Source organism: Balaenoptera ricei, chromosome 4 (assembly GCF_028023285.1).
Source record: "Balaenoptera ricei isolate mBalRic1 chromosome 4, mBalRic1.hap2, whole genome shotgun sequence".
NCBI lineage: Eukaryota > Metazoa > Chordata > Mammalia > Artiodactyla > Balaenopteridae > Balaenoptera > Balaenoptera ricei.
In genome coordinates, this window is record NC_082642.1 from 83932123 (window position 1) to 83959408 (window position 27286).

General features: G+C 40.4%; 1 protein-coding gene across 3 annotated transcripts in view; it reads left to right on the plus strand.

Annotated features, from left to right (window-relative positions):
- The first annotated feature begins 642 nt into the window (after window positions 1-642).
- Window positions 643-27286, plus strand: part of IL1RAP (interleukin 1 receptor accessory protein) — a 130295-nt gene continuing 103651 nt past the window's right edge. For all 3 annotated transcript variants that reach the window (XM_059922079.1, XM_059922080.1, XM_059922081.1), the window contains exon 1: window positions 643-781. The gene's annotated coding sequence lies outside the window, so the exon portion shown is untranslated. The remainder of the gene's footprint in view (window positions 782-27286) is intronic.

The window sequence follows — 27286 nt, forward strand, 5'->3', positions numbered from 1 at the left end:
GCACCTTCCTAGGCACATTGGGTACACACCAGTGGAAAATACAGGTTCCGTTTTGCTGTCCTGAGCAGTAGTTTGTTCCCATGACTGTCACTTTTGTAGCGGAGCGGAGCGCCAGACCACCGAGATTGAGTCTGTTTCTTCCCGTCGCACTCTGGGCTTGGCACACGATGGGGGCTCAAATCCTGCGGCCTGAATTGATTTATGGCCTTGGCGCAGCACGAGAGCTAAATACACAGAGCCGGAAAGAAAAGGCGATCTCGACTGTGAGACCAGGATCTTGCAATGAGCGCAAGTGTGCGTCTATGTGTATAGCCGGGGGCGCATCTCCCCAGAGCGCCTGGCATCGTGCCAAGCTGCAGGACCCACGCTGTCCCTTTCTGCGCGCTCCAGCCTGCACAGGCGGTGGCCGGGCGCCGAAAGGCCTAGCGCAGCCTCTTGCCGGCCGCGGGCCCGGCGCCGCTCCTCCTCGCCGCGGGCGGGGCCGCCCTCGGTGCCGCCCCGCGGCCTCCGCTCTGGGAAACCCTGAGCGCTGGTGGCTGGCGAGGCGGCGGGTGGAGCGGGAGCCGCGCAGCGCCGGCCAATCGCGCAGCGGCAGGGGAGGAGCCCCAAAGGGGGAAAAAAGAAAGTGCCGGCGGAAAGTAAGAGGCTCGTTGCGGGAAGACTGGCCGGATCCGGGTCCCCGGGACTCTGCTTTGGCCAAGCGCACCGAAAGACGCGGTGCTGGGCGATCCTGCACCCATCCCCGCCGCCTTCGCTGCGCCCGCTCTGCCTCCCAAGAAAGGTGAGTCTCGCGCGGCGATGAGGGCTCGGGGGATCACCGATCTACAGAATCTCAAGGTGGAAGGATTCTTACACATCGTCTCCTTCAACCCTATTTTACAGAAGGGCAAACTGAGGCACAGAGCGAGGCAGCGGCTGGGATAGATCACACAGCTAAGTTAGTGCCGTGGGCAGGACTCGAACCCACTGTCCAGAGTCCCGTCTTTGCTTTGTAGGCATTTAAGTAACGCAGTTGTGTGAGGGCTGCGCGTCACTGCAGCGCTCTCCCAGCTCTTGAAGGGATAATACCCCGGCACACCGCCGGCCTTGGTTTCTCTGGAGTGCTGCTGTGAACGGTGAGGATAGAAGGGGGCAGTGTGTCCCAGCGTTGCCACTGGGTGTCACGTCGTCTCCAGCTTGGACCTGTGACAGCCTGGGTAAAGGCTGCTTGCAGCCTCTCTTTCTCTTCCCCTGACCTGTTTTCTCAGAAAGATGCCCCGCCGAGGGTGTCCGTCAGACTCCTGGTAGAGTCCGTGGAGAGGTGAGGGGCGTCCGGGCGCCCGTCACCTCGTCTGGCACAGTGTTCTCTCCAGCCCCAGGGGAAGCGGGGCCGGTCGTCCTGTGGGAAATAGGATGCTTCTCTTGCAGGAATAGCTGACCTCACGGAGCCATAGCCTCTCTCACTTCTAAGTCCTGGGAGGGAACAAGGAAGCTGAGTTAAAGAGAAAAATCACAAACACAAAAGCAAACTTCTGCCGTTTCCTTTTTTTTTTTCTTTTTTCTTTTTTTTTTTTTTTTTCGTTTCCTTTAAGAGCCAGTTCCCAGTCTGTCTTGCCTCCACCCGCTGGTGGTGAAATTGTGAAACGCCGCTAGGTTAGCTACCAGCTGAGGAGGAGGATTTACCTGGCCTTCACTCCAGCTCTGCCACCTATTAGCCGTGTGAACTTGGGCAAGTTATCCAATCTTTCTGATACTCAGTTTTGTTTTGTTTTTTGTTTTTTTTCCAGCCATAAAATGGAGATTTTCACGGTCACAAGGAGCCCTTAGGGCACTTGGGAGGATAAAATGCGATAATTCAAATAACATGCTTAGCACAGTGCCTGGCTTGGCACCTGTTCAGTTTGACATTGATGGCAACAATTAAAAATATTACTGCATAGTAACCTTGGAGACAATGGGTTTTTAGGAAGCTGAATTTTCAGATAGAGTGACTTTTTTTTTTTTAATCTAGATGTTGTGGTTTTTTCTTCTTTGGAGTTTGAACAGCTCTTTTATAGTGTTTTCTGAATGCCCTCTACATGTGACTTTGATCGTAGATGCTTGACTTGGTGTATAAAATGTTTCCCAGTGATGCCAATGCCCTGCTCGTTTTTAGGCCAAGCCTCAGGTCTGTGAAACTTTGATCTGCGGCATCCTTTACTGGCAAAGAGGGTCTTGAATTTGATGAGAGGTAGAAAGACAAGAGGAGAAGTTGCAAGTTTCGTCTATGTTACAGACTGTTCTAAGCCTTTTATTCCCCCTGTGTCAGGTCAGACATGCAGCTTTATATTCCTCAGCTAATATAGGAAAACAACAAGATTCCCGTGTATTTCTTTTGGATTAAACAGTGATGCTGCTAAATTTAGTCCCTTTTGGACACAAACTTACCTCATATAAACACAAACATCCACATGTGCCCTCACTAGGCTTCCTTTATTATTGGCATTATTGGTATTTTAAAATGAAATAGTGTCCTTTACATACCTGCCACCTGGCTCATAACAATTGCTTTTATTCTGATTGACTTCATACCGTTTTTTACTATCATCTCCTGGCTATGCCATAAGTCCCTAAACTGAGCATCCAGTATTTATAGTTGGCTGCCTGCTCCACAGTCCATCACATATGCCTGTGTTATTGCTGTATGCAGAGCAGGGGTGTGATACACCTTGAGGAAAGGAAAGAGTTCGGTGGTACCCTCTTAGGTAGCTCTCGCACCAGACATTTGCAGAGGATGGGATCGCTTGCTTCCGTCAGCCTGTTCCGTGTGCGTGCATTGTGATGAGCTGGCCAGGATACATCTGAACGTGTGTCTGAGAGACTAGGGACTTGTAGGGAAAAGGAGAATGCTCAAAATAAGGTCAGAACAAGGGGATGGGAGATTGAAAGCTAATTCCTTTTAGTTCTGGTTTTTTAAAGAAAGGATACTCAGTTATACCCTTTCTCCTTATAGAGATTATTTGTTACCAAATACATAAATATAAAACTTTAAAATTTCCACAGTGTATTCCATATATATTATCTTCTTTGTTACTTGCAATAGCCTTGAGAGAAGGACATGGCAGACATATTAATAGTGGAAGGATAATATAATGATATGATAAAGTATGAAAAAAGCTGGGTTTATCGTCAAATTCAGATTTCAGCTCTAATTCCTATGTAGCTGGGTAATACTAAGCAATTTATTTCACCATTTAGAGTTTCTGTTTTATCCAATTCTAAAGTGAAAAAAAAAAATGCTTACTCCAAGGATGCACGTGAGAATTAAATTAAGTAGAATAATGTAAAGTACATTTAGTGAGTAGGTGCTCATTAAATGATATTTCTTCTTAGTTGATCTCAGTTTATTGAGAAGAAAATTGAATAAGAGTCAGAGAAATGAGAGGTTGCCAGGGGTCACATGGTTCATAAGTTTCAGCCTTGGGAATACAGATCACAGCTTTTGACTTCTAGGTAAGGGCTTTTCCATCACACCCTGTCGTCTCTCCAGTGAGATCTTTAACAATTTACTTCCGTTGTTCGGTTGACCTTATTTGTTTGGTGATTTCAGGGTATCCTTTTTGTCCCAAAGAGGATATTTCCTTGCTAAGAGAACTATGATCTGTAGAGTTTAGTGGGGCCAGCTCTCAGGAGAGGAAGTTTCAGGGTGATGATCTCTAAGGCAGCCTGCCTACTCACATGTGTTTGAAGTAATGTACCTTCAATTCCTAGGAGTAAGGGTACTATGAAGACATAAAGCTTAGAATTATGTCATGTTTTTCTTCCTGTTCTGAGTGGTTTTCTCTTTCTGCCATCCTCGTGCTAATACGCAGGCTGTTAAGAAGATGGAGGAACAAATACCATGAGTGACCATACCATTTTTCTCTTTCTTTTGCCAATTCTGAAGTCGGAAGGGATGGAATACAGTGAACAGCGTACAGAGGCGGCATTCGCAGGAAAGACCACTGCTGGCTGGTGATGCTGATCATTGGTCTGGAGTTTCAATCCTCCCTGTGGAAACTGACGGCTGCAGGCTTATGTAGGAGAATGAACAGATCTGTTTCCGGCCCAGGCAATGGGGCCATTTATCTGTTGAGACTTCCCACAGGCCTTTAGGTTTCTTTGCTTTGCAGCAAGCAGACAGACTTGTAAAGGCAGTTTGGGGAGAAACGCTGTGCTCCTTGTGTTTGGCCTTTGGAAGCATATGTTTGCTTTTGCCAAAAGGTAAGCAGTCAGCGGCATCTTAACCTGGCACAGTTAGAAAAGCAGAATGTAGCTGGAGAAAATCAGAGGAAAAAGCAGAAGAAAAAAATAAAGGTTATCTCCAATACACACACAGTTTCATCTGTTGCTCAACTTTGTCAGGCTTTTGCTGGTGACACAGATGTAGGATCTGTTGAGTCACTATTGTCTTGCCCGTGAAATATTAAAGAGAGCCACCTACTGTGCTCTTTGCTCATTTTGGAAATTGTTCTGTGGGAGACATAAAAACCCCAAAGAACAGGAAGGTTACAGAACATTTGGTATCTGATATTTTGGGGGATTAAATCAGGTTAGCTACTGATTTGCTCTCTTTTTTTTTTTTTTTTTTCTTCTCCTTTTTGAAAGTGAGAACGCATGGTTTACACTGACGAGGTTGTTAGGAGACCTCCTTCTAGCCTGACCGTGTTCTGCCTAGCTCTAGCAGCTGTGGCAGTGTGGAATCTTAGCGTCTGGAGGGTACCTCAGGCAAGTTACTATGTTGAGACGTGCCTCGGTCTCCTCAGCTGGGAAACAGGAACACTGATGCCTACCTAGAAGCTTGAGTCTCTTTCTCAGTGCCTTTTTCATAGGAGGCGTTTAATGAATATGAATTCTTTCTTCTGCCATCAGTTCTTGCAGTTTATTAGTCTGTTCAGTTGTGAAAATCAAAATTTAATAGCCGCCCTTTAGTGAACTCCATCATGGCTTGTACTGAGTGTTTTACGTCTATCATCTCATTCAGTCCTTGCAGTAATCCTGTATTTTTTGAGGCAACTGAGGCTCAGAGAGGTTAAATAGCAGGACCTTATCGTGTAGCACAAAGCAAGCACCGATGCTGAGACTCATCTCTGCATTTCATTTCAGAGCTAGGAAAGACCTGAAATTGTGCAGCCTCTGGACTAGAACTGAGGACCTGAATTAGGACCCATGACCCACCCCATCCCCATCATGTCTTTCTGATCCTGGTATTATCTTGCCTGTGCCTGGGAAGTCGCTTTACCTTTGGGCCTAAAGTATGAGAGAGCTGGTCTAGTTCATCTCTAAGGCTCTTCTGCTACAATACATTGTTATTTTTTTTTTTTAAGATTCCTTTCAACTCTGAAATTCTATTGCCACATCTCTTTGTAAAAGTCAAGGCTAAAGATTGAAAGGGGAATAAAGAGAAAATACCCTGATTGTATTATGCCAAGAAATCTATTTTCTGGTTAGACAGAGGAGGGCAAGGGAAATCAGCATTCATTGGTGCATGTACTTCTGTCATTTCATTTAAGCATAAAAATGACTCTCAGGTCCATATTATTGTCTACCTTTTACAGAGGAAAGAACTGAGGCTCTGAGAGACTTAGAGAATTGCCCACAGTTATCCAGTTAGTGACAATTAAAATGTGTGTGCCTGAGCACAAAGCTCTTTGGTCTACTATCCCATGTTTACTAGACACCACAGTGTAAGACCTGAGGACTCATATAACTAGATCCATAGATGTCCCCTCCCTGTGTCCTCACACCACCTACTACTACTACCACCTCCCAAACCTATTACTCAAATCCCTTCTTGATTCTTCCCAGTTTTGGAGACCCCTTTAAATGCTTGTAACCTATTCTTTCTCTCTCTATTATAATTTAAAAAATTTTTTTAAATTTCTTTTTTAACTGTGGGCCAGTAATTTGTCCCTTTGTATTCTTGTCCAAGTCCCTGATTAGCACCCAAGCAGCTGAGGGCATGGTTTATCCTGCCCCATGCCTAGCACAGTGCCCTGTACTCAAAAGGTTGAGTTAAATAGATGATGGATTCATGCTGTGTCAGGTACGCCCAGCATTGGCTTTCCAGTTTTCTCATACTTTATCATATCATTGATTATTTCAAAGGCCATCTCTACAGACTAATAAGGTAACTTTATTTTATTTTTTTTTAATTTTGTGGTCACAAAATCAGACAAATGATAAGGAGTCACAGACTCTAATAAGATTGAACAATCACTGGCTCAATCATGGAAAAAGACATTTTTATCCCAATAATACAGGACATTTTGCAGCAAACACAATGAAGGATGACACTGAAGTTCATGCTTGCATATACTGACAGCAAGGCCAGTGTCAAGTGTCCTAAATAAATTACCTGAGAGAAAGTAGGAAGTTTCCAGGGAAGTGGGCAGCTGCAGTGAACTTCGATCTCACTTTCTAAAAGCAGTGAAGAATTCATACCAGTCCAGCTATTATTTGATATAACTGGACATGAGGACAGGTGACCTTTTATGTCTAGTTTATATGTAGGAGATGCCTGTAGTTTCTTCCTGTCTGACACATAAGTCCCTATGATTACACTGGCTTCCTCTTTTCCCAATCAGTGCTAAAGGCAACAGAAAAGAGAACCGGTCATTTCTGAAAATGTTCTTTTCATCGATAGCATAGTTCCTTACGCCAGGTATGGTTAGATGCTATGGTGACCTAAAATTGTGGTTGTGTAACATCATGGGCTTTAGCATCAGACCACCTTCCCTGGATTTGACCTTAGACAAGTTATTCCATCTATCCCTACTTTATTCTCAGCACCTGTAAAACGGGGATAATAAAACCCATTTCATCCAGCTTTTGGTAGGTGTCAGTCAGGTGCCAAAACATTTGTTAAGAGCCTGGCACATGGGGATTTTAACCTTCGTTATGATTAACAACTACAGAGATATTCAATTGCATGCCCAAATCAATATGGGATTAGAAAGTAGAAGACCTAGATTCAAATGAACAGTTTTTGTTTTTTTATAGAATTTTAAGCCCTCAAAGTGCTTGTTATTATATACGCACATGCACCCAAGTATTTTTTTCTTACAATAATCTGAGGTAATCAAAGTAGTTGTTCTCAACACCATTTTACATCCCGAGTCTGAAAGGCTAAATATTTTCTAAGGCCACATAGCCAGCGAATAGTGGAGTTGGGACTTGCACCCTAGATTTCTAACTCCAAGGTTATGCTTTTTTCCCCTCAATCATTCAGTGCAACAGCCCTGGTACTGGTTAGTGGCTTTTCCTTCTCTAAGAGTCCTTTTTCTAACCTGCAGAGTGAGGAATTTGGACAAGGTCCTCTCTGAGGCACGTTGTTCTCTGAATCTGTGCCTGGAAGGTGATGACTTAGGAGACACCGTGAAAAGCTAAGAGTAGATCCATACTCTTAGTTCCACAGAGGCATTCACATGTCAGGCATGTGGAACATCATAAAATCCAGATACCTGGCGGCCTCCTTGGCCTCAGTGAGAATCACAAGTGAGCGCTGCGTTAGGAGTCACATCCATAAAGACACTTTCTGTGTCCTTAAGGATGTGATTCTGCTACATTCCCACAACCTGCAAACTGTTTTCTCCCTCTGGATCCAGGTTTGGGGGTGGGAAGAGTAAACAGACACCTGGGTTAGGCACAGTGACATTTTTTGTTTGGGAAATAAAAAGAGAGTTGTTTTTTTTTTAAATATAAAGCAAGCTCTCTAGCACCATTAATTATCATAATCTTCTACAAAGAAGTAAAGGGATAAAATATTTAGCTTTAATTTGGACTGTAGCATTATGAGCGCATATTTTCTGCTTTCTTCTTTTGAGCTAATTTAGTGCCGATGGAAGAAGCTAGACTCTCATTGAAACAGATATAGGGTTTTTTTTCCACTTAAAGAAATGATGGACACTTGAGAACGATAATACACACTAAATAGCTCTTTTCTGGAAGATAAGACTTCGGTTTGCCAATTACAGTGTGAGACAGTAGCAGGGTTTGGGGGTTGAATGGATAAAGTGGGTGGTGAAAAGTTGGCTGGCTTTGAAGTCAGAGTTGGGTTTGAACCCTAGATACTGCTTGCTTAGCCTGTCCAGACTTAGTTTCCTTTTCTGTAAAATGGTGATAAGCCTGCCCTAGCTATCTCCTGGTTAGATAGAGCTCTGTATCTATATCTATTCCCATCTCCACTCCTGCCATTCCTGACCTCACTTACCCTGCTCAGCTTTTTCTCTTGTCCATAGCGGTTGTCACCTTATCAGCTTCCACATACTATTTAATTAATTTGTGTAGCCTGTCAACTGTTTAGTGTTTAGTTTAGCCCCACTAGAGTGTAAAATCCACAAGGGCAGGGACCCTTGTTTTCCTCACTGCTGTATCCTGGGTGCCTAAAATAGTATCTTAGCAAATAGTATCTGCCTAAATGATGCAAATAGCATCATGAGTAAATGATGAATAAATAAAAGTATAGATGTTAGTATTATTTATCCTCAACGAGTAGAAAGAAATAGATAAGGAAATGAATTATATAGATATATAATACTGAAATTAAAAAATTGTTATATATACACACATATATATATACACACTTATACACATACACATATACATATATATGTGGGCATATATATTTAGAATATTGATCATATATTTAGAATATTGAAGTATAAATTTATGTGTATGCATATGTATGTGTGTATATACATACATTTAGAAGTTATTCAAAATTGCCTTGGGAGGCAGAGGTGTTAAGGTAATTCCTTGCTGTTAGCATTACTAAGAATAGTTTGGGAGGGATACAAAAAAAGAAAAAAAAAAAAATATATATATATGTGAACGGACAACAAACAAATAAACAGAAGACATACAAGTGAGTTCAGGGTAAGAAATAAGGGGCTGAGATTAAAACAGTGACAACAACAACGATGTTGGAGGGCTGTGGAGGAGAGGCAGTTTTAAATAGGGTAGTCAGGGATGACATCTCTGAGAAGGTGACGTTTGAGCTAAGACAAAAAAGCCTGAGAAGGAGCCAGGGTCGATCTGTTCATGGTTGAGGTGGCAGGGCCTGGTAAGAGGGAGAGAAGGGCTGGAACTAAGGTTCTAAGATAAGCAGGGGCTAGATCAGACTGGCCTTACAAGCCAAGGTAAGGAGTTTGGATTTTAGGCAAAATGCAGCAGGAAGTCACTGAAAGGACTAAAATAGAATGATGACCAGGTTTGACATATTTGGAACCTCAAACAGAGAGTGAAGGAAAATGGAAGAATTCATTTCTAAGATGAAGAGGTAAACTCTGCTGACCTCATGTAGGTTCCTAAGGACAAATGAGAAGACAATTCAGTCTCATTGATCTGTCATTCATGGCCTTTCTTTCCCATTAGAATGCCCAACAGAACAACAACAGAAAAAAGCAGGCTAAATAGGCAAAATCAGATTCCTTTTCTTTTTCTCAAACGGTATCATTATTTTTTCCAAATGCACTAAGTAATAGATGGATATGTAAGTGCAGTTGCTCAATTCAATTCAGCTGGAAATTTTACAGTTCTTGTGTAGGTGTTTTATGTAATCAGTCCCCCAATACACTGGACCTAGAGCTCTTTCTTTATGAGATTTTAGGTACCAGTTTCTGAAATCTGCTGTCCTGAGGAGTGAGTGTGTGAAAGGCAAATTTAATTCCATATAAGATCAATTTCTTCTTTCTGGCTCTAAAAGTCTAAAAGGCACCTAACTCTTCTCTCAAGAGGTAGAACTCCTCCATGAAGTCTTTACTGACACATGCATATGCAGGCTCGTACATGCCTCGTAATAATATAAGCTTTACAAATATTAGCTTATCAAAATCTCAGAATAAGTTTAAGAGAGGCAGGTACTATTATAATCACCATTTTACAGAAGAGAAAACTGAGGCCAAGCTCACAGACTTAGTTGACAGTAGAGTCAGTATTTGAACTTGGGCAAGCTTAACCACTATACCATACTGCCCTGTGATTGTAAGAAGTGACCCTGAATATTTTATTTATCTCGACTAGTCCCACTTCACGGTGCTTCCTGTGAAGGAATAGTTCAATAAATGTATTGAATCAGTGAATGAATGCGTGATCTTTTAAGTTGCATTATTTCATTAGCATATACTAGTAAACATGTGGGTTTTAGACTGAGATAACCTGGGCAGGGTAATGCTACTTACTACCCCTGGGATATGGTAAAATTACTTCACATCTCTAAACCTGTTTCCTCGTTTGTGTTATTGGCATAAGGATATAGAACTGTTTTAGGATTAAATATGTTTATAAAGTACTTAGCAGAGTGCCTGCAATTTAATTAGTGCTCAGTCCACTTAAGCTATTTTTATTTTTATGTTTTGAACTAAAACAACCTCTCCAAACATGCTTACACTTACATACTCCTTAGTTTTTCAGTTGTGCTAGTTTTATTCACTTCCTTTAAAAATCAAAGCCAAAAATCCGATCATATAATCAGTGATGTTAATTTTGTTCCAGGATCCATTCTGGTACCTTGCCCTCAGCATGGCACTCCTGTAGGTAGAAGGGCCAGTCCTGGGGAACTACATGGGGGCAAAGGTGCTGTAGGACCACCCTGTTTCTCTACTCCAAACATCCCTGCAGGCAGCGCTGCCCATCCTTCTCCCCAGCCAAAGCTGGCTTGCTGAAAAATTATTTTATATTCTAGTGGTGGCCCCAGAGCATTCTGGGTGACAAAGGAAAAACAGCCCAAGACTCAAATTTTGTCCCAGATAACACTTAATGAGGCTAATTTACACAGCTTGCCGGACGTTTAGGACCCCTTCTAATCATAATCACTGATATTGATCCAGTGATTCTTGTGTGCCAGGAGCTGTGCTGAGTGCTTTATTTTCATTATCTCATTCAATCCTATTTCCAACCTATGTGAGTTAAACCAGGGGAAAAAATTAGAAAGTGCCACAGTTGCCTCCTTGTGTGTATTGGGGGCTGTGATGATGAAAACAAGTATTTCTTATGTGTGTTTTTCTCCACATTTTTCTTCCAAAGCAAACTGTACGGGGTTGTAACACCTGTAGAGTCTCCAGGGACCTTCCCTGCTGGGAAGAGAAATGAGGCAAAGCCTGTGTGGGAAAGGCAAGAAGCTTCATTCTAGTTGACAGTTTATTTTGCCCTGGAAGAAGCTGGCAACAATGAACTCAGTCCTATTTTGTTGGCTGCATTTACTTGCTTTTTTGTAAGAAACCAATGTGGTGCTGATTTACAATGACTTCTATTTATTTATTTATTTATTTTTTGCTTTATGAGATATTTAAAAGGTGTAATTTTTATTGTCCCACTTCTCCCAAGTTTGATGATTTCCTTGGAGGAAAAGTACACACACACACACACACACACACACACACACACACACACACACGAGAACAGTGCCTTAATCATAGTTGACTCTCACTCCTTATTTGTTGAATAAATGCATGACAAAAAATAAAAATCCTCTTTTTTTCTGATAATGGGAGCTACTATGAGATTCTTTAATGGGGAAATTTCAATATGTAACTTTTTTTAAATTTTTTGTTTTAAAAAATAATTTCAGAAGGAGATTATTCTAAAATATGTAGCATTACTAAATGTTGGTGACTCAGGACAGTTTATTGGAGTGGGCTGTAATTCCTTTAGAATTGATTAAGGTGAGATCATTTACCTATATACTAAATGGCCCCAAACTGGTATACTTTAAATTTGTGTAATCTGATTTTCATAAATTTTCTGTCCTCTTTCTCTTTCATTGTCTGCTATTACTTCTTGCTTTCATCATGTCTTGCTCTAGCAGTTACCTATTCTCCATACAATTAGCTGTTCCTGCTTTATTGTGGACTAGGGAGCCAGCTAACGAGTTTTATTAGAACCATGTATAAGATAATAAAAAGCGTCGGATTTGGATTGGAGAGGCTCTTCTCTAAGGGAAGAGAATGGAAAGGTAAAGTGGCTCTAGAAATAATCTCCATATAAGTGAGGCTACACCATACACAGTAGCATTGGGTTTTCCTTACCTGTGTTATTAAAAAGGGAGTAGTTGCATGGATAATTCATTTACTCTTTTGGACACTAAGCAGTTTTTGAGATCCTTCTGTAGTTAAGACACTGGTGAGATTTGGTGATTAAAATGCAATCACACTAACACAACTCCAGAAGAATAAGAATTTATAGATCACTGTGAAAGATAAGATGCACCAGAGGTTGTAATACAACTTATATAATATTTGGATTAGTCTAAGAGTATATAACAGAACTTTTAAAAGATATGTGGTAAAATATTTTGATGTTTCAAAGGAAGAGGCAACTGTGTCACTCAGGAAGGGGTTTATGAGGAAGTGTTATTTGAAGTGAATCTTGAAATGATGTACAGGCAGGTTTTGGACATAGATTGGTGGGGAGGAGTGACGTGTGAGCTAGGGTCCGACCAGGGAAGCAGAAATGATATGGATGGATGATATAGAATGTGGAATTTATCATAGGGATTAGTCTTACAATTGTGGGAGAAGGTGGGCAAAGAAAACCCCAAAAGGGGACAGTTGGGAGTCACTAAGGACCCTGAGAAGGAGCCAGTGAAGAAGTCTGTTGCCCCTGCCTGTGTTAGGTGGGCAGTCAGGAAGAAATGCTGGATGTGAAATGGAAGAGATCAACCTGGGGACAAACTGCAACCCTTAACTATCTCTGTCTGTATCTAACCATACTGTATGGGTGGCCTGCAGAAGGAGCTGGTGCTCTTAGCCATGGAGCTTCAGACTTACCTGGCTTTGGGCATGAAGAAGTTGAAGGAGGGGATCTAGCAGGAGCTGAAGGAGCCGTGGTCCTGGCTGCTGCCCCCCACCTAGGAGGTGAGCCATCAGATCAGCAATAAGGTGCATGAGCTGCAATAGCACCCAGGTGCCTAGACAGACCCTCCCAAAGCAATTGCTACTACTTCACTTCTCCCCTCCAAATCTCATGCACATTTCCCTGTGGTCAGCCCGAACTCAGAACCATGCAGAGAAGGGGATTCTGGAAAACATAATTCCAGTGGAACTAAATTGACACAGTTAAAAACCACAAGTGATACTACAGATAAAGGGAACAGGGTGAAAACATAAAGTGAAGGAGGGAATCGGGTGTCTTGCTGGGGCAGAGCCCAGTTTGACCAGGAGATGGTATATGAACACTGAGGTCATTGAAGGTCAGACTTTAAAAAGGTGAGCAGAGGCTGTATTTTGAGGACCTGACATACTCTGTTGAGCAATTTGTGTTTAATCCTGTAAGACAGGGAGAAGCACTGAATATTCTTGAGCAAGGGAAGGGTGTATGTAATCAGACCTGTGTTTTAGACAGGTCTGGCAATGCAAAGCATTGGAGCTTCGAAAGGGAATAGGCGGGGCAATTAATGAGCATTCTATTATAATAATCCAAGGAAGAAAATTTGCATTCCCAGAGCTCTCTTCTACTCTCACGGAGGGAGGTGACTCAGAGTCATCATAAGTGGTTGTTCAGGACCATCCTGGGAATAAAAAATATTTGTGTACATTGCAAGCCAAGCTGATTTGATCTAGGGCTAATGTTGTCAGCTATAGTATCCTTATGGCATACCTAGATCACTGTTCTTTAAAACTCCCTGGTGCTTCTGCCTGTGAAGAGCAAGAGAAAGTGTATATGTAATTGGAACACTGACTGAAATGAAATTGGCTTATGAACCACGTCATATCATTTTGAGAGGAAGATCCTATAAAATAAATATTACTTGTTTCACTTAGTAAAATAATGCTTTTTGGTTTTACTGAGTGGTAATAGGAGTGTCCCCATATGTCGATCCAGTGTCTAACAATCTGCAAATTACTCTCATGTCCATTATCGCATTTGATTTGACAACAACTCTGCAAGGTCACTTTGGTCTGAATTAGTATACGTGAGAAAACTGAAGTTCAGAGGTGATAACCATCAAGCGACCCCTTAGCCCCTGATGATTCAAGAGCGCTCACTGCAGTTCCATAGATTCATTCAGTGGACACCTTTCTATCACTCATCCCTTCATCTCACTCAATGTACCACTGCCTGATAATTTGCTTGGGACACATCTCTGGTTCTGCTGTGTCCCTGTTCTAAATCTGTCCTTAGTTTTTGGACTTCATTACCTTTAAGGTCTGTTCCCACCCAGAGAGCAGGCCCCTTGTAACCCAGGTGTTACAGTTCCAGCTGTCTGATTCCTCACCCTCTGGCAGGATCTTTACTGCCTTCCCTCAAAGTGCAGAACACCAAACACAGGGCAAAGAGGGAAAGCCTTCTTTACAAGAGCATACCTGAGCAGGTACATTAGCATACCTGGGAGATCCACACAGTCTTTGAATTAGACCATTCCATAAGTCTTCCCTGACAGTGCTTCCAAGCACATACGCCTGAGTGTTTGAAAATCATATCTCCTGGCTTTCTACTTGTCAAAACACAGCAGCTCATTCACTTGTCTTGACTTATTTAAAACACACACTTATACCCAGTGCTGTATCGCTGAGATTTCAACAGTGAACAGCAAGTGAATAAGGAAGCTATAACCTCCATTCAATGCACCCCTGCAGTGTTTTGTCCACTTAGAGAGCTCCCTATGGCATAGCAAGTTAGGGTGACAACTTCAGGTGCTATACTTGGGGACGTCTAGAACTGTTGCTGTTATTAATGTAGAGACACGGCTCGGGAGAGCAGGAGGAGGCGTACAGGGATCAAGCTTTCTAGTTGCCATTAAAAGGAGTACTTTTAATGGTTCTCTGAGAATACTGAATCGTAGGGTTGAAAAGACTAAATTGCTGGCTTTGCAAATAGGCTAGAAAAGGATGTCCCTGGTTTAGTCAGTCAAACCTGTCTATACCTGGCCTTCCAAGTTCTAGTACAGTGTACTTTCTACTATAATATGCTGCTTCTCCTGTGCTGGTTCTCCCCCGTGAGAACTGCCCTCATTTCTCTCCACCAAACAGGTGGGTTTTCTGTTTCCTGAATTTGCTACAGTGTGTAAGGGAAAGTTTAGGACAATTGAAGTCTAGACTTCTAGTATTAAGAAAAAATAATAATATCCAAGAAACTGGAGTGCTTTCTATGTGCTAGGTGCCTTATAAAATTATCTCACATGATCTTCATACCTCTAATTCCATAAGATGTCTTACTGACCCCATCCATGAATAAGGAAACTGAGACTCAGCATGGTAAAGAAGCTTGCACAGCTATAGAGGATTTGAGGCTAGGTCTGTGTGACTCCAAAGCGTATGCTGAAGCCATGTGTTTTGATTCACTGTGGTGCGGTGTCCCCTCTATGTCAGGGACCCATCCCATTGCTTACACGCACACGAGAATCTTGTAAACAATCTTTAGTTACTACACTGATCTGTCCGACAGTTCCCCAGAAACCCAGCTTGGGTGAGCTAGCCCACTGGTCATTGGAGTTTCGGCCTCTTATTTCTTTCCATTCTCCTTTTTCAATTTCCTCTTAAGCCTAGCTAGCATAGGAGCTGCATTAACCAACAGATGCCAGTTCTTCCCATTTTAATGGCATTTTCATTTTCTCAGTATGCTTTTCTCACTATGAGGTTTGGAGAGACGAGTAGAGAGCTCTATGGAGACATGGAAATGATGTCTCAAATACTGGAACCACTGGGTTAAATGTCCAAAGGTGTCCGTAGAACAGAGAGGCACGTTCCTGACATGGTTCCAGAGACCTCAACCAGGACAAGTAGGTAGAAATTCCAGGGGATCAGAGTCCTGCTCAACGTAATGAGATACTATACAGTTCGGGTCATATGAAAAGTAAACTGGTAATGATTTCACCATCGCTAGAGATATTTAAAGAGGCCCCGTACATCCACTTGGCAAGGATCTTACAGGGAGAACTGAATATCGCAAAAAGAAGTTTGAATCAAAATGACACTTGAGGGCCTTTCCGGCCTTGAGATTCTGTCTTGAATTCACTTAGAAACTTTATCTTGGGAATAAAGGTTTGCCCTTGTTACAATTAACACCAACTAGTGATATCGCCTCCTCCCTCCCCACTGTGCTTCCCCCGTCTGAACAACCACTCGATTTAGGACGGGGACTCAGGATGAGGAAGGATGTGGCTTCTTCCCGCTTGGCAGCAACTCCGTGTCAGAATGGAAGACTTGTGTTTGCGCCTGGCACGGATCCGTCGGGCCCTCTTACCAGCTCAGTCGTGTCTGTGACCAGAGCACGTGGGAGGTGCACATCCGTGTAGAAAAATCTCCCACTGGCTGCCAGCTCTGGATTTTTGTTTTGTAATTACTAATGAATGCAGTCTTGCCCAGGGCAGACCTCTTGGAGGAATGAAGACACACCCTGAAACAAGTCTGAGTCAGACCAGATAAGCATCCCCTGCAAAATAATCCCTCTGCAGTTGGCAGCCTATGAGAAAGTGCCTTTGAGACCAGTTTCTTCTTGCCATTTCAAAGGAGAGCCGCTTACGGGCCAGAATGTCAGGAGTGCAAAGCTCCTGTTTTTTTTTTTTTTTTTCCTATTTTCTTTTTTTTTTTTTTTATTTTGAATTGGCTTACTACTTATCTGAAAGCTGTGCTGTTCAAAAATGATAATCCTTTGACTTAATGTCAGAAGTGAGACAATACCTCTGTTCTTGAAGGAAGGCGTGTTAGAATGATAGAAAGTGCCCAGGAGTTGATTAACAGCTTGGATTTGAAAGAATAAAAAGTTACCCAAACTGGCAGTGGGTCATTCAGACCAGTACTGCGTGTAAGAATGGACAGTGCTTTTCAATGAAATACGGTTCTCTTTCCCTTCAGGACTTATAAAGACTTTACCAATCTCCAACCCAGTTCAACTTTTTTTTTTTTTTTTTTTTAATGAAATGCTATAGCTAAGTATACATTGCTCAAATCTGTCACATTTGGATATCACATTTGGATATCTCAAACTGTGAAGTCCCTTACAGGGATGCTTCAGGAACTCACAGCTATCTGGTCAGGTCAACCCCACTGTCCTTAGGAAATAAACACGTGAGAAACTTCATAGGTGCAGGAATTTCTTTAGGGATCTGGTTCCACACTGCCTGAAGGTAGTCTGGCCAAGATTTCACGCATACACCATACATCTTCACAATGTCTTGGGAAGAGAACAGCAGCTTCGGTTCCTCTGGCAGCTGGCTCATTGTTCCTGGGCCCAAGTAGCTGTCCTCCTGTGACACAGGACCGTTGCCTGTTTAGACATGACTCTTTCCTGGGATATAAATGGTAGGTTATTTTTATGGGACAGTTATATTTCTTAGTAGTTTTTCAGAGTTGGGAGGCAGCATGGTTTCACCAGAGAAAAGCTTGAATTGGGAATCAAAAGCCATCTTTTCACATTTCACAAGCAAGCTATTGACCTCTCCTTCGTGGGCTTCTGCTTCCTGAATAGTATCCCAAATAACATTGTTTGACTTCTGAGGCCCTTTCTGATTTTCTAGAGGTCATCTTGATAAGAAGATAGCTAAAGGGGGGGGGGGGGAGACAATTAAAAAAACAAAAAAACAACTAATTGTAGGATAAGGCTTAGGAAAATATGTTCTCTATTTTAAATATATTGCAAATATATGAAACTTCATCTGTATTGTGTAATACAGGGTGTTCGGATTTCCCCTGTCATTTCTATTTGCTAAGACCTGACAAGAAATATGAATCATAGCCATGAGGAAACTTAGAAATCATCGTGTTTAATTCACTCATTTTATGCATAAATAAACCCAAGGCCCTTACCCAGAGTTACGCAGAGCCTTGAACTCATCCCCTGCCTTCTTGGGCAGCTCTCTTTCTAATGCATGGCCTGTTCAGTTTATTTAACAGTAATGAGCCTTTAGAGAAAGAATCAGGCCAGATTCTCAAAGTTGATGGCTTCTAAACCATAGTTTAGTGACTATAAGAACATGCTAGCAAGAAGATTTGATTTACGTATGTGACTTATTTTCCCCGTGATAAATGTTTTGGACATAAGTTCCCTTTTGTGCAGCTCTCTTTCTGGCCAACATATAACACCTTTCTTTCTCTTAGGTTTAGAAGGTCTCTTCTCCATGGAAAACTTATAACTCATTCTCAGTTCCCTACCAGGGCCACTCACTCTGACAATTCTGATTACAGTATTTCTTACGGTAAAACCGCAGCTCTCTGAAAAGACTCAGTTCTTTCTGGGATATAGAGCATTATGAAAAGTTAAGGTTTCGGTTCCTAATTACCAATTTTGTAATCATGGGGTAGCCACAAACAAGGGATAAGATTCAACCTGTCCTGGATTATAGGTCTGATTATTTCTAACAACCAGCTGACCTTGGATCAGTCATGTTATCTTTGTACTTTTGTTTTTCTGTCTGTTAAGTGAGGTAGTTGACCCAAGGCCTTCCACAGGTCTTCTAGGATCAAGGATCTTGTTGTAACTGTTTTAATAGTATGTCTTTTCTAAAGTGTATTCCATACCACACAGCTGTCTTATAGTGAGTATCCTGAGAAATTATACCTTTAATTAATAATTCAGGGCCATTATTTTGAGCATCAATTACTTTTTACTGTGCATAATGATGTCCCCAGGACCTACTGAAGTATGTAAGACTCCAACACTATGTGGCCCCAGACCTCCATATCGCTGTTTTTTATTTTTCTTCTTGCTTTTTAGTTTTCTTGTTTGGCTTTTTTTTTTTTTTCTTTTAAATCCTTTGGTAATTTAATGGTAACATTTGGAGGGGAAACTTTTTTATTGATTGATTTTTTTGGCCACGCCATGTGGATTGCAGGATCTTAGTTCCCTGATCAGGGATTGAACCCACGTGCCCTTAGCAGTGAAAGCACAGAGTCTTAACCACTGGACTGCCAGGGAATTCCTCTTGTTTGCTTTTAATAGCTCAACTTTCCCACTGCCATCAACATGCCTACTTATAAAAGATTTGCCTTCCATCCAAATTTGCTACTCTTCTGTGCTTTGGCATAAAAACTCAGATAACCAAGTTGTTAGAATGGAGATATGAGGAATGCAAAGTTGTGTAAGCAAAGTTGATTAATGTTTTTAGGTTGATGTAGAACTCATTCTGGTTGCTGTTAAGAGCACTGTTATTGGCTACTGAATATTGACTTGGTGGTTGACACTGTCTAGTAATCGAGTTACCAACTGCTGAGGTATAACCATGTGCCTTTGATTCTGTGTGTTTTGCTTTCCTCCTCTTTTATTGATAGATGTTATGCTTCTTAGCCACTAGGATCACTTCAGAGTTTTACTGTGATTTTCTGGGTAGATGCTAGGGATCTTATGGACTTTTTAATTAATACTAAATTCACCATAAGCCTAAGTATGGTATGAAAAGAGCAAATTTTTTTTAAAAAAATCAAAAAGGCATCAATAGGGAAATGGTTAAATACACTATGGTATAGTTGGTTAATGGACTTGTATTTAGCCATTAAAAAGTATTAGTATAATTTTATGAACTGATCTGGCAAAATGGGAATGATATATTATTAAATAAAAAAAAAGCAATTTGTAGACCTACACATGATTTGATTTTTGTAAAAAAGAAAAAGAAAGGAAAAAATTATGTATGAAAAAATGGAAAAATCTGAATCTAGGAGTTACATATGGTTATGGTGGCAGTGGGATTAATGAAGCCTGAAAAGAAAGGGAAGGACACATGTTTTCACTTCCTACCTAATACAATTTTTTTTAAAGGAGAAGTAGGATTATAGATAATTTCCTCCTCAACATTGTTTTATGAAACTGTAAAAGCATACAGTACAGTTGGAAATGTGTTACAGTAAACACCCATATAACCACCACCTAGATTCTACCATTTATATTATATGATACCTGCTTTATTACTTATGTATCCATTTATGTATTTATGGGTGATATTTATGTTTTTCAGTATTTTCAGACTTATTTAAGGAATTGACCTGGAGCCACTTGCTAAATGAGATTCATAGCCTATCCCAAAGAACCATAATGCCATATTCACAGATTTTACTGATTTGGACAGACCCAGAAACAAATACTGATAGAGGCTTTTTAGACATCCTTACCTTAGATACCTTTTATCTTCTTTTTTATTCGTAACAATGTTGGCAGAGGAGCCAAGGAACTTGTCCATTAGGGCTGGCGACTTGCTTGAATTTCCTAGGCATCCTGTGAGTTCCCTTGTCCTCTGCTACCATGCATTGACTCTGTGCCATGCCTTTTCTTGCAGGCAGCTGTGCAAACCCTACAAGCCTCATTAGCTTCCTTTTCCAGTATATTACATTATGAAATGTTTCTGGAAATTATCAGTTTTGCAGAAGCAAATATAAAGTATTAGTGATTCCACTGAACCACTGTTTGATTTTAGGGTTCTGAATGCCTGACCTGGAAGAAGCTTGGGACAGACCATATTTTGTTTCGGTCCTATGCAAACTCATTTGAAGAAAGGGTATTCAGCTGAGGATGGGCTATGATTTGCAGAAGGCTGTTATATTAAAGAACAATAATGATTTATTACTGAGTTATAAATATAAAAGAATAATGAGTTATAAATATAAAACTGTGGAATATGAATAACTTTAGATCAGACCTAGTTTCTAGAATGTATCATTCTGCATAATTTATTTTAACAGGTAGAATTGGCCTATCTTGTCGGGGATCAAATGTACACCCCACACCTCCCAAAAAAGGGGTCAAATCCATATAATATCTCCATCGTTTTTCCCTGGCTTGTCGTTCTAGGCCCATTTCCCATAACCCCTTGTCTGCTCCCTGCAGACTACACTCTAGTCTTACCAGATATCTTGCATTGCTCTAAATAGCTCACGCACTTTTTTGCTTTCAGAACTTTGCTCAGCTTAGTTTCCCCTTTTGCAGTTCCTCCTCCTCTTTCCTTCCCCACCCTTTCCTCTTCACTCCCCCATTCTCCTCTGTGCAATCTCTCTGATACCCACCACCTACACAGACATACACATCTATTACCTCTGCATCTCCACTTGTTTCAGTACAGGGTCTTCTCTAAGAAACCTCTCTAAACCTATGGGCTAGAAGGAATCACATCTAACTTTACATTCCCATAGTCCTTTATTTACAAGTACACTTTATCCCTTAGGCTGTTGCTTGTCAATCTATGGTCTGGGGAACAGAAGCAAAGGCAGCCTCTGGGGGTGGACTAGAAAGGTAGAATCTTGAGTCCTAACCTAAACTTGCTGACTACGCATCTCCATTTTACCAAAATCTTTAGATCATCTTTATACACATTTGAGAAATAGCATCTTAGAACAGGTATCCAGCTTTGCCTTTCACTTGATTGCTTTCGTGTAATGGATTCTGATAGACCGTGTCTTGTGATCAGGGACTATGTCTTCTTCCTCTTTTACCTGCAGGGCACGGTAGATGGCTTTGCACGCAGTAGTGGCCCTTTAGTGTGTGTTGCTGAATGAAAGCCTGTGCTTTCAATGAGGAGGGTATGTGAGGGAAATATACATGTGAATGCAGGGTATTTTCATGATTCTTTCAGTGAGATATCTTTCAAACTGCCTCCTTCTTGTCATTGCCATGGTTGGGTTTTACAGCTCCTGGTCCAAAGGGGCTTACCCCATTATCAAATCTGTTTCCTCCTCTCACTTCTTTGAGAGGTGCCAAAATGACATGGGGTATTGGAGCTTTCAGATGCTCATGTGAACTCACTGTCCAAGGAATTACATTTAAGGCACAGAGGAACACTTTGTATTTTATTAATAGAGTTGTATCTGTACAACTGACATAATTGTGTATTTGTTTCAAAAATTGGAAGCCTGATCACAAGTCAGAGTAAGGTTCAGAATCAGATTTTGGTGCATCTGATCTCAGGAAAATAATGTTAGTTGGTTAGATTTGCTTTTTGAAAATTTAAAAAGGGAGAAGCTTCATAATTTCAAAAGGGCTTTTTCTATCTCCTGTTATAGGTTATCTTCAGATTCTTTCTCCCATCATCTCCATCCTTCCCACTTTGCCTGGAGTTATTTTTCTTGTTGTCTGTCCCTTCTGTCTTCTCTTCTAGTCACAACGCATTTGTTTTGTAGTTTTCTTATTCATTCTACTCATTAGTCCCATACTCAGAACTTCTGAATTGTATAACTCTGATGATGTCTCTGATCCTTCACAAAAATGCTGAGTGTAAAATTACAATAAGTGTAAATAAATAAAATAAATAAATATATACAACAAAATAAGTAAATCAAATAAAAATAATAAATATGTAATAGCAATAAGTAAAATAAGTGTAATAAAATAGATACAAATAATATAATTATAAATAAAATAAATATAAATAATATGACAGTAAATAAAATAAAATAAAGTAAACATAAGATAAAAAACCAAACAGTAGACTTTTTTTTTTAAAATTAATTAATTAATTTATTTTTGGCTGTGTTGGGTCTTCGTTTCTGTGCGAGGGCTTTCTCTAGTTGCGGCAAGTGGGGGCCACTATCGCGGCCTCTCTTGTTGCGGGGCACAGGCTCCAGACGCGCAGGCTCAGTAGTTGTGGCTCACGGGCCTAGCTGCTCCGTGGCATGTGGGATCTTCCCAGACCAGGGTTCAGAACCCGTGTCCCCTGAATTGGCAGGCAGATTCTCAACCACGGCGCCACCAGGGAAGCCCCAACAGTAGACTTTTTGACTTAAATAAGTACAAGCCCAGTGGAGACTTGCTTTTTTTTCCTGTTATTAAAAACTCGTCTTGACTATGTCATGCCTGTTAAATCCATTTCTTTTAGATTATTAAGGTGAAATTGTTTAAATACTTCTTTCTACTTATAGTCATTAATTTATTTAGGGGATATTTTCTAGGTCTGTTCTCTCCATGTGGCATTGTAATGAATGAAAAAATGAATTATAAAAGACAAAACAAAATTTGCTTTTCCTTCAAGTCTTTAAAGTGTTCACGATAAATAGAAGAGATGAGAAAAGTTGAGGAATAACCATAATACAATGTACAATAGGATAGATACTAACAAATGTTTAACAACATTGTCATAGAATTTTTATTTAGAGAAATCCAGGAGGTATTCAGTTTGCAGAAATGGCAGGAAATTTTTTAGACCAATGAGGGACTAGTTTCTATGAATTATGATTACTGTTATTCACAGTAACATTCTCATTCTCCTTCTCTCTCTCTCTCTTTCTCTCTTTTCTATCTCCCTTTCTCCTTCCAACACTCCATTTCTTCCTCCTTCTCAAGGTCTCTTTTTACCTTTCTTCCTTTCTGTCCTTACAATTTTTTGTCTTTGGTGGACCAGTGTTTGCATGATGTCTGTCATGAAGCTGAAAGCCTCCAAAGTCACAGAATTCTCTTTTTGGAAGTCATTCTACAGCCCCTTTTCATGAGCCTGTCTACAGGGAAATTTCTACCTGTCTTGGCTGTACAATTAACCATTGATTTGTTTTCATAGATACCAATACTTGCTTGTCATTTTAAAATTTGTTTTGCCTTTTCTTCCAGAAGTTAATTTGGCCCTTTCTTCTGGTTTTCCTGCCAGTTTGTAATAATAAAAATTAGCCTTTCTCTTGTGTGTCTGTGTTTTAGGGTTTTTTCCTTCTTATTTTAGTGAAAATTGTACGTTACTGGTTTAGGAGATGTTGGGGAAATATAATTAAAAACAAAACCTCTCAACCCAGAAATCCTCTTCACAAAGGTAAGAGAGAAATAAAACACTTCTATTATTGAATAAGCATTAAAATAGAATGTGATGCCAATCACAGGCTGTCCACTAAGAGACTGTAAAAACAGAAAGAAATCTCAAACCTTTATATAACCAAGCGGCCCACTGCATACATGATTTCAAGATAAACAATAACTTGTTCTCAAGTAAGAGGACTTCATAGTATCATTTGTCATACATAGTTTATCCTGACATTATGTGGTAATGGAGGTGACCATCTGTGTTAGTTAATTGGCTTTATCCAAAGGAAAAACTTCTCATATCTTTAATTTTTTTAATTATAATTTATTGTGGTTAGAAGACTTAACACAAGATCTACACTCTCAGCAAAATTTTTAGTCTACAGTACACTATCGTTCACTATAAGTACAATATTGTACGGCAGACCTCTAGAGCTGATGCTTCTCTCTTAACTAAAAGTCTATGCCCATTGATTACAAACTCCCATTTCCCCATCCCCCAAGGCCATGGCAACCACCATTCCACATTCCACATAAGTGGAATCATGCAGTATTTGTCATTTAGCATAATGTCCTCAAAGTTCATCCAAGTTGTCACCTCACAGAATTCTCTTCTTTTTTAAGAAAGAATAGGATTACATTGCTTATGTTTATAAAACAATTTTCTTTATCCATTCATCTGTAGATGGACATTTAGTTTTTTTCCACATCTTGGCTATTGTGAATAGTGCTGCAGTGAATATGGGAGTGAAGATATCCTGATTTCAATTTTTTTGGATCAAGACCCAGAAGTGGAACTGCTGGGTCTGACAGGGAGTGGTTTTGCAACCACAATGCAAGCGACGAAGGATTAATCTCTAAAATCTACAAACAGCTCATGCAGCTCAATATCAGAAAAACAAATAACCCAATCAAAAAATGGGCAGAAGACCTAAACAGACATTTCTCCAAAGAAGACATACAGATGGCCAAGAGGCACATGAAAGGATGCTCAACATCGCTAATTATTAGAGAAATGCAAATCAAAACTACGAGATATCATCTTACACGAGTCAGAATGGCCATCATCAAAATATCTACATACAATAAATGCTGGAGAGGGTGTGGAGAAAAGGGAACCCTCCTACTTTGTTGGTGGGAATGTAAATTGATACAGTCACTATGGAGAACAGTATGTAGGTTCCTTAAAAAAAAATAGAGCTACCATATGATCCAACAATCTCACTCCTGGGCATATATCCTGAGAAAACCATGGTTTGAAAGGACACATGCACCTTAATGTTCATTACGGCACTGTTTACAATAGCCAAGACATGGAAGCAACCTAAATGTCCGTCAACATATAAATGGATAAAGAAGATGTGGGAGTTTGGGGGAGGAGAATGGGTACTTGTATATGTATGGCTGAGTCTCTTTGCTGTGCACCTGAAATTATCACAACATTGTTACTCAACTATACCCCAATAGAAAATAAAAATTAAAAAAAAAAAGGAAGGAAATCTCTTCCTTATTTTCAACAAGGAGAATAAAGCCTCTTATTTTTAACTTATATTTGGTCTTACAGAGGCTAGGACATATTTTAGTATGTTTAGCTGATTTAGTTTAGAATTAAAGTCTTATTTTTTTCCGAGTTTGTGATCAACTAGAGATTCAGCTGAAGTTTGTCTTTAACCTTGTGTAACAAATTATATCCCTTCCTAATGGAATTTGATTTGAAAATTCATTCGCATTTTTTAAATTTTTATTTTTTTATTGTGGTAAAATACACATAAAATTTCCCATTTTAACCATTTTGAAAGTGCACAGTTCTGTAGTATTAAGTACATTCATATTGTTGCGCAGCTGTCACCATTATTCATCTCCAGAACTTTTTCATCTTCCTCAACAGAGATCGTACCCTTTAAACACTGACCCCCTATTCCCTCCTCCCCCAGCCCCTGGCAACCACCATCATTAGCATTTTAACCTACCTATTAAAAACTACCCATGAAATGTCAATATCCTGCCTATGGGCAATAAGAGGAGTTCTGTTTGCCCAGGATTTGAAACACAAAGGTGTTTCCTTGGGAAACTGACTGGGAGAAACAACTTTAAAACCTTTGAATGTGATGCTCTCATTTATACAAATGATGCTACACTAATTATAAATAATCTGAGTCTGTGCAGTTCCCAGAAACGTCTCATTTGTGCCACTCCATTACTTTCAAAGTAATAAAAATCACTTTCCCAGTGAAAATATTTTTTGCTTATAATTCAAGGATTTTACTAATGTAGATTGGCATTTTTCACAACCTTTGCTTCAGTGAATCTTTATCTTTTTTTAATTGATCTTTTGGGTTATTTTGTGAAACATAACAAACTAAATATTGAACAGTTCCTTCATATGTTTTGTTTATAGCCTGCCACGGGCATTGTGTGGAGGATAATGTAAAAGAATCGGGAGAGACACTCTGCTGTAATCAGAGGATCTTATTTAAAACCAAGCTCTGCTATTTGATTGCTGTGGTATCTTGAGTAAGACACTTCACTTTTTTGCACCTAATTTGTTCATCTGTAAAACAGGAAAAATTATATTCCTTTCTCAATAAAGCTTGTGAATGTCAAATAAAGTAAGACATGGAAAGAAGCACTGTGTATACTGTCAAAGCATGAATTATTTCAGTGGAATAAGGTACCTACGTATAGAGGGATTTGGAAAATATTTGTTGAATGAATGACAAGATACTGTTCTCAAAGTTAAATTTCCTAGGATTCCCTTATCTCCACATGTACTCCTGGCTCGGCTTATAACCTCTCTACTCCCTGCTTTCCTCTGGTTTCTGATCGCACCCCTCTCTCCTGACCAAAATCATGCTTCAGGTTTAAAAATTCCAGAGTGCAGGATTTGGGGAGCGATTCGAAGAGGTCAAGGAAAGTCTGTTACATCCTCGCATCAGCTCTTCCTTTCTAAGTCTAGATGCTGTCTCAAAGCTTTTGAGGTGTTAGAAATGGCAGGTAGAAACACGGTCATCTGCTGGAACATATACAGTTAGGAAGAAGGGAATTTTCTTCTTGCTCAGCACCAGCACGATCAGGGGATTTCACCCAGGCCAAAAAATAATAAGCTGCAGTAATGTTGAATCAGATGCTGTGAATCTAAATTAAACAATATTCCAAGGTTAGTCCCAGGAGTTCCCTCTGTGGACAGGTGTGTAGGAGCTCACTCTCGGTCTCTCTTTCTCAGTGTAATCATGCACAGAATAAATGCAAATATATGTATTAAAAGGCATAACCAGGTCTTACACTGATGAGGCAGATGACAGTCCCGGGGTATTCTTGTGAACTGTCTTGACAGATTTTAGTGAGGAAACACCTCCCTACAGATGATCTGGAGAAAGAAATGACTGTTGAGAGGCCAGAGGTGTGAAAAAACAAATGAAAGAGTTACAGCAGTTTCCTGGACTGAGAAACAGCTTGTAGAATCACTGCGTGCAGAAGACCACAATCATTCAGTCCACAGTGTGGAGCACTTTCATGTGCCAGTCTTCCTGCGAGGCCCCGCAAGACAGATGTTCATCAGAGGTAGACCCTGTTCTCAAGGGTCTCAAGAGAGAAGATATACACCCTTAACTGTAGTACAAGGCAAAGGATTCCATTACTGCAACTAGAC